The 6,484-nt window shown below is 34.4% G+C and overlaps 1 pseudogene across 1 annotated transcript; it reads right to left on the bottom strand.

Moving 5' to 3' along the window:
* Nucleotides 1-1,690: 1,690 nt before the first annotated feature.
* Nucleotides 1,691-5,832, bottom strand: LOC143603785 (transcription factor MYB3R-4-like; annotated as a pseudogene). Its single transcript, XR_013148132.1, has 11 exons — nt 5,767-5,832; nt 5,630-5,684; nt 5,489-5,545; nt 5,277-5,371; nt 5,060-5,163; nt 4,761-4,888; nt 3,400-4,673; nt 3,079-3,320; nt 2,877-2,991; nt 2,640-2,814; nt 1,691-1,783 (listed from the first exon to the last, which is right to left on the bottom strand). The product of XR_013148132.1 is annotated as a transcription factor MYB3R-4-like (transcript).
* Between the last annotated feature and the right edge of the window lie 652 nt (nt 5,833-6,484).

Below are 6,484 nucleotides of genomic sequence, written 5' to 3'. Positions count from 1 at the left end.
GGCTCAAGTGTAAGGCCCAACACAATAATTATTAAGGTTTGATAATATCTTGGCTAGCAAGCTTGGTTAGTCTATATTAGTCGAGTTATGGTTAGACATTATAGATTGTGAATTTGGTGCAACCGAGTTAGGGTTCATCAAGAGTCAAACCGAGTTAGGGTTTGAGAGTTTGTAATCAGTTTTTTGAATTATATTTTCTGATACTATAAACGAGAGTTATTCATTAGTTCGTGTTTGATTATCGATCCGGGACTTAACACACAGTATAATTAACCAAAACCCAACTGAACAAAAAGTTTAATAATTAAAAGTTTTCATATCCAAAAACCCTTAATGATTAGAAGCTATTCACAAGGACAAAATGGAATTTCTAAGCCATATAATTAGCATCCAAGAATTCATATATATCTCATCCCATCAGTTACTTACCTTCATGTGTTACTCTTCTTTATTGAAAAAGAATTTCCATGTATTCTATTTTTGTCGCCTATATTCTTATTTCTTTATTATTATATTAGCTTTTATCTCCTGAATTACGGGATTATTTACATTTTTCGTTTCTAATATATATATATATATATATATATATATATATATATATATATTGAATTTTAATTTTATTTATTATAAGGAAGTTAATAATATACTTAAGGTTTGACGATGAAAAGGTTTCACAAATAAATGAGATGTTATAACCCGTTTAAAAGCTATCTGAGTATGGTGAGATCCATGACCCGCTTATTTTTTTTACTATAAAATTGTTTCTTAATTATAAATATTATCATTTAAAAAAAACCGGATATTAATTTTTAGTATATCATTGTTTTATAAGATTTTCATATCAAACCCGTTTAAGGGCTATCTGAATTGGTGAGACTCATACCTGTGAATTCGGGTAAAATACATAAGAAACCTCTATTTACAAATAAAGCAATATGATGACTTTAGAGAATATGGTAAGCAACCAGAAAACTTTTAAATGTTTCATTTATATATATTTAAGATAATTATGATAGTTATACCAGTCCCATTTAGTTAATTTTGTTGCATAATGTTAATTTATTTATTGTATTTTTATGCTTTTAAGATAATAACACACTATACTTTACATGTAGCTTATAAAGTTCAACACAATTTAAATTACATAGTTTTTATGAACTATGCTCATCACCTATCTAAACTTAAAAGAAGTCGTACGTTATGTTCTAATAATGTGAAATACTATTTTGACCAGGGGTATTGGTGAATCTCCTTGGGGCAAGTGATAAGAGTTTAAATCTCTTCGTTGATATTAAGATATCAGGTGGTGTAGAATTAGAGAATATGCGTTATCATTCAAAATATTATAAATAAATAAAATGTAATTTAAAATCATTTAAATACATAAAAAATTTAAATGATTTTGTTTCACAGGGTGAACCCAATACTTAAAAAAAAATTTCAAATGGGTTGGGGACCCCAACCCCAATCTCTATATAAGCTTTGCCCATAATCACACAAAGATTGTTTTTATAACATTCACCTGATAAAAAATAAATAAATAAAAGTGTTTTTGGTTTGTTGATAAAATGTTTGATGATGAGACAAGAAGAATATGAATAATTTGATTAAGGTAAAGGTGATCCAAAAACAATAAATGGTGATTTTATATATAATATTATACAAACACATACTGAAGTAACAATCATCCTCATTCATTCATATATATGTTTAAGCTTTTGCAGTTTTCAGCCCCTTTGCCAGGTGTGCCACATTCACTGAAATCTAGAACCCTTCTCTCTGTCTGCAATAAATACACCATAACATATATATATATATATATCAAATCAACCGGTTTAAGGTTTCATAAACTGGATCCCATGGTTCAGACCAGCTTATTTTTATTACTTATTTTTGGAATATTATAATATCATAAACCATCTTTATCCGTTTGAAATTTTTAATACAAAACTACCGATTTTGGAAAAGAGAAAATGGGTTGAAGCCACCAAACTAAAAATTTTGACTGGCCCGATGGATATGGTGTAAAATGAGGCATGCGGCTCACTCGAGATTGGCCCATTAAAAGCTCTAACCAAGCCAAATTAACGGGCTCGAGTCTGAAAATAAGATTGTCTAATGAACGAGCCCGGGCCCAAACTTCACTTAGCTAGAGCTGGTTTGCAAGCCTAAACAAGTCAATTAATATTATATAATTTTTATTTAATATAATAGCTATTGTATTAATATTAATAAGTATAAAAAAAATAATTAAAATACATACAATTTATAATCATAAAAAATATAATTAATAATGTGTATAAACTAAATCAACCAGCCAAGCCCGAACCAAGCTCAAGTTGTAAAGCCACACATAAACCGGGCTTGAGCTTTAGAAAAAAAGCTCGAAACGAGCCAAGCTCGAGCGCTCGTAAGTAAAACAAGTGGAGCTCAAGTTCGGCTCGTTTACACCCATACCGGCCCGACCCAACCAACTTGGCCAATTTAGTTGGTATTTTTGCAACCTGGCCCGAGTTTTCATCAAAACAGGCCGAACCAGACCACAAACACCCCTCCCCCCCCCCCCCCTAACTAGAACTCATTATAGTCCATCACAAAAAAGAATCAGAAGTCTAATAGATTCCACAAACCAAACTTACCAAGATATTTGCTCCTTTTTCTGCATATCTCTTATTCAATATAGAATCAGGAGTTTCATCTCCCAACACCTCCTGAGCAGTTGCATACGCGGTAGCAGTATGCTCACTAAACTGTTTCATCATCCCCAAAGCATCACATCTCCTTTCTCTTGGGCTCACAAAGTAACCAAATATCCTGCAAACATATCAAATCACATGATGTCATGCCTACCAAAATCAAATGAATGCATGAGCTACCTTACATCAATGGTTATATCTGTATCAATCCTTGGCCCGGGCAGAAAAGAAAACCCATGGTGATTTCCATGCAGATGGTGATTCAAAACTTCTTTTCATTGGTGTTTCACCAAACCTAAAATAACACATATCAGCAAAATCATTTTGCATCAAAACTGATAAATAATAATAATATTAATAATAATTGAAAACATCTTCTTACATCCCAAAGGTTTCAACTAATGTATCTATTGCAGCACTATCAACAGTGACTTGTGCTGAAAGAGCAGAAGATGAAACAAGTTCCGTTGGATTATCGCAAAATGACGATGATGACATAGTAGTGACTTGGCTCTTCTTGAGTCCGGATTTGGGTGTATCTGATTTGGTGGTGAACTTATCAGGAGAAAAGAATGATAGATTATCCAAGTTCCGTTCTGTAAGAACACCAGATGACTGTACCACCTGAACAAGATTGTAAAAATAAGATCTTTTTCACAAGATAACCATCAAAAGATTGTAAAAACAAGAAAAATCAATTTACTGAATTAGGGTTATCACTTTCGCACTCACTTTCGGTATTACACCTTCCTTTTTCTGTCACTTGTGAAGGAGCAGGAGCAGAATCTGGAACCATATTTTCTTTATCATCAAGAAACGATCCGGCATCTTGTTTGTCACTTAATGAAGGTGACTCTTTAATGTTTTTACTGTTTTCATCAAACATAACTTCTAACCGAGAGAAGTTTGTGGCCAAGTGGAGAAAGAGGGGCTTGTTCCTGCTTCTTTTCACATCGTTTCTCAGACAAAGGTGAACACAAGTCACGGTTTCTCTTTTTTATATAGACGGTGTGCACGTGAACGTCTTTGCAGCACTTTTCAGCACAGCCTCGGGGCTGTCGGCTCGCGAAGGCGAGTCCCATAATCTGTACGGGCTAAAAGATGACATCATCATCAGTTTTCTAATACCAAGAGGACTATATTCATCATACTCCTTATCACCTTCACCGCCACCATACGGTACAAGATCACAGCTGAAGAATGGAATATCCAGGCTTGGAAAACGAGGTGGATCATAAGATAGAACACCTTTTGTATCATCAACTGATGGTGGATGTTGATCTTCATTTACTTGTGCTGATAAACTACTAAAACCTCTGTATTATTATTATTAGTAGTAGTAGGTGTTGTAGTGGGGATCATCACCTCGTTAACGTCTTGTTGGACGAGTTCTTGCGGTTCAATATTAAACTGCTGAGAGGATTCACTCAGATAACATGAAGTTAGCAGCAAGTCTGAATAATATGTTTGTGAGGTCAAAGTAGCATCATCAGGAACTTGAACATTTGTCGATTCATAAACGAGTTCTGAATTTGGACCATCGCACAAATTTTCAAATTCATCATCAGAGGCGGATTTGAGGTAGGTTGGATTGTTGTATCAACATCTATACAGTTAATGAATTCTGAATTCTCGCACATGTCTAAAGAAGGAATATTTTGTAAATCGTTTTGCCAACAGTCATTATTATTATGTGAGAAGGAAGAACTTTCAGGTGGTTGTGCTTCGTTTTGGTATACCACTATTGCATTTGCACCAAAAACCGATCCTTGACTGCATTCAGAGATATCCTCCTTTGGATTGGGAATACTATCATCATCTTGACTGCAAACCCATGATGATGTGGACGCAGTTGATTGGTTCATTTGGGCCATGACACCTTGAGGCTGCGCAGCAGCAACCAAACCGGACGCAATGTATGTGTCCAGTTTCTTCTTAACTGAACTGTTCCAATGATTTTTAATAGCATTGTCCGACCTGATTCAATAATACTAATAATAATTAATACTATATAAAAGCATTTGTGTAGTATCTTTTGCAACATTTATATAGAACTAAGCATACCGTCCAGGTAAGAATTTGGTCAGTTCTGCCACTTATTCCCATAAATTTGATGAGCATGAATCAATGCTATTTCCTCTTCTTGACTCCATGCCTCCTTGTTTATGTTAGGATTTAGATGATTATGCCACCTGTACACAGGTTAAAAATGCTGGTTAGAAGGTGTTACTTAAACAAAGATGAAGGTAAAATATAATATAAGAACTAAGAAAGCATCAGTCTTGCATATCTAACAGGTGTAAACAAAAAGATTAATGCTTTTCAATTGCAAACATCAACAACAATAAAATAATAAATCTTACCTTTCCCGACACTGCTTTCCAATGCGACCAGGTAGGTGTTGGGCAATGGTGGACCATTTTTTCGCTCCGTATTGCTCAACTAAACGAACTATTACTTCATCTTCCTGAGTATATATGTTATGGAAGGTCAACATGAGTGATGTTACACTATGTTTCTTATCAATTTTGAAAGAAACAAATTTAACTGTTGGTAGATAAACAAAAGGTTACGACTAACCTCTTTTGACCATGGACCTTTAACAAGATCGGGGTTCAAAACTTTCTGCCACCGATGCAAGCACTGAACATCAGTTCGATCCTTGAAACACTCAGCTGAACATGCCACAATGTAAGGATTAAGAAACTATATTATCTATAGTACTTATCAAACACAAGTTATCTTAACATCCTAAGTTAAGATGAGTGTAACAATAAGTGAAGAAAAGTTACCTATTTTTTTCCAGTTTTGCCATTGAACTGCTGAACAGCTTTCCATAACATTTCATCCTACAAGTGAAGAAACATTGCAGCAATTTATATAAAATTTCCTCCAAACATATATAACATAAACAGCAAAAGGTTTACACATACCTCTTCTGCGGACCACTGCCCCTTTGTCGAACGCCTTGTGGGCCCACTTGTCCTCCTATAAACAGTAGCATACTTGTTCAATCCAGTAAACAAACATCCAAACATTCAAGTTCATCATAATTTAGCATCACGCATACCCGTTCATAGATCGCACTTTCTCAAGTCCTTTGTTGAGGCCGCCTTTAGAAGAACAACCCATCATCTCCATATAGCGCTGACCTCACTATCACATATCCAGTAACAAAAAACTGCCTGCACACCAAATTCTAGTAGGCAAACAAAACCCTAATTAGCTTTCAAAACGATAAAACGCACAAAAATAAAACAAACACAAAAGCCGTTTCACTCAATTAACTTAAATTTGCAGCAAACAGATCCCAATTCAACTAATTAAACTCTAATCAACAAAACCCTAATAATCACAGAACAAAAAAACCCAAAATTTTCACGCTACAGACGATGAATTAAACCCCATACTCCGAACATATTAGTCGTTTTGGTATCTGGATTCTGACTGAGTCGAGTAATTTGATCCTCAAAACCCTAATTAGCTTTCAAAAACGATAAATAAAACAAACCCAGAAGCCGTTTCACTCAATTAACTTAAATTTACAGCAAATGAATCCCAATTTAACTGATTAAACTCTAATTAGCAAAACCCTAATAATCACCGAACAAAAAAAAAACCCAAATTTTTCGCGCTTGAAGCAATCAATCAAACGCCATAATCGAAACATATCAGTCGTTTTGGCATCTGGGTTTTGATTGAATCGAGTAATTTGATCCTGAAAACCCTAAAAACGCATGCTTTTTAATCGAAATAAGGAATTTGAAAACGGCAAAAAGAGCTTACAA

This window comes from Bidens hawaiensis, unplaced genomic scaffold, assembly GCF_021521415.1.
Source record: "Bidens hawaiensis isolate Kalapana, Puna unplaced genomic scaffold, B.hawaiensis_p1.1 tig00062705_1, whole genome shotgun sequence".
Taxonomy (NCBI): Eukaryota; Viridiplantae; Streptophyta; class Magnoliopsida; order Asterales; family Asteraceae; genus Bidens; species Bidens hawaiensis.
The sequence above is the reverse complement of the archived record's forward strand: the minus strand, read 5'-3'. Positions and strand labels throughout refer to the sequence as shown.